This window comes from Bison bison, unplaced genomic scaffold (assembly GCF_000754665.1).
Source record: "Bison bison bison isolate TAMUID 2011002044 unplaced genomic scaffold, Bison_UMD1.0 scf7180017864053, whole genome shotgun sequence".
NCBI lineage: Eukaryota > Metazoa > Chordata > Mammalia > Artiodactyla > Bovidae > Bison > Bison bison.
Genome location: NW_011494625.1, coordinates 2245567 through 2247712, shown reverse-complemented (window position 1 = coordinate 2247712; position 2146 = coordinate 2245567).

Here is a 2146-nt window from a genome sequence, read left to right as displayed (position 1 = left end):
GACAACCTAGATAGCATATTGAAAAGCAAGATGTTACTTTGCCAACAAAGGTCCGTCTAGTCAAGGCTATGGTTTTTCCTGTGGTCATGTATGGATGTGAGAGTTGGACTGTGAAGAAGGCTGAGTGCCGAAGAATTGACGCTTTTGAACTGTGGTGTTGGAGAAGACTCTTGAGAGTCTCTTGGACTGCAAGGAGGTCCAACCAGTCCATGTTAAAGGAGATCAGTCCTGGGTGTTCATTGGAAGGAATGATGCTAAAGCTGAAACTCCAGTACTTTGGCCACCTCATGCGAAGAGTTGACTCATTGGAAAAGACCCTGATGTTGGGAGGGATTTGGGGCAGGAGAAGGGGACGACAGAGGATGAGATGGTTAGATGGCATCACCGACTCGATGGACGTGAGTTTGAGTGAACCCCAGGAGTTGGTGATGGACGGGGAGGCCTGGTGTGCTGTGATTCATGGGGTTGCAAAGAGTCAGACACGACTGAGCGACTGAATTGAACTGAACTGAAACTGTATGCTGGGAGGCGTAGCCAAAATTTTTTTAAAGTTTAGAAAAAAAAAAGTACATAAGCACAATATATGATCAAACCCAAGAAAATTAATAGTTTATAGTAATATTCACATCTCTCTCTAGTTGTCCCCCAAATTCCTTTTATAACCATTTCATCACTTTTTTCAAACCATGAGCTATAATCGGTTCTTTTTTATTCTAGAAAAGCCTCCCTCACTCTTTTATTTTTAATTTTTATTTTTTTGGCTGCACTACAGTGGTTCAGACAGTAAAGAATCTGTTCAGTCCCTGGGTGGGGAAGGTCCTGTGGAAGAAGGAAATGGCAACCCATTCCAGTGTTCTTGCCTAGAAGATTCCATGGACAGGGGAGCCTGGCAGGCTAAAGTCCATGGGGTCACAGAGTCTAACACGACTGAGTGACTAACACACACACAGTGGCCAGTAGGGATCTCATTTCCCCAACCAGGAGTGAACTGGCACCCCACGCAGTGAAAGCAAGGAGTCTTAACCACTAGACCACCAAGGATGTCCCCACACTCTCCTTCTTAAATTAAGTCATTGAATTTTGTCAGGACTCAGTCATCTTGTAGAACAGTCCCCTTTCTGGATCTGTCAGATTTTTTTTCCTTTATGATTAGATTCAGTTTAAGCATTTTTTGTTAGATGTGTGTACCGCTTTATTACACTTTATAAAGGACACATAGCTTAGATTTTCCTGCTGTTAGTAAAGCTAAATTTGATCACTTGGTAGGGGTGAGGCATCACTCCATTTCTACATTTCAGAACTCTAACTGTACATTTTCCTTTTGGTATTTGCTAACTGGACATGGAACAACAGACTGGTTCCAAATAGGAAAAGGAGTACATCAAGGCTGTATATTGTCACCCTGCTTATTTAACTTACATGCAGAGTACATCATGAGAAACACTGGGCTGGAAGAAACACAAGCTGGAATCAAGATTGCCAGGAGAAATCTCAATAACCTCAGATATGCAGATGACACCACCCTTATGGCAGAAAGTGAAGAGGAACTAAAAAGCCTCTTGACGAAAGTGAAAGTGGAGAGTGAAAAAGTTGGCTTAAAGCTCAACATTCAGAAAACAAAGATCATGGCATCTGGTCCCATCACTTCACGGGGAATAGATGGGGAAACAGTGGAAACAGTGTCAGACTTTATTTTTTTTGGCTCCAGAATCACTGCAGATGGTGACTGCAGCCATGAAATTAAAAGACGCTTACTCCTTGGAAGAAAAGTTATGACCAACCTAGATAGCATATTGAAAAGCAGAGATGTTACTTTGCCAACAAAGGTCCGTCTAGTCAAGGCTATGGTTTTTCCTGTGGTCATGTATGGATGTGAGAGTTGGACTGTGAAGAAGGCTGAGTGCCGAAGAATTGATGCTTTTGAACTGTGGTGTTGGAGAAGACTCTTGAGAGTCTCTTGGACTGCAAGGAGGTCCAACCAGTCCATGTTAAAGGAGATCAGTCCTGGGTGTTCATTGGAAGGAATGATGCTAAAGCTGAAACTCCAGTACTTTGGCCACCTCATGCGAAGAGTTGACTCATTGGAAAAGACCCTGATGTTGGGAGGGATTAGGGGCAGGAGGAGAAGGGGACGACAGAGGATGAG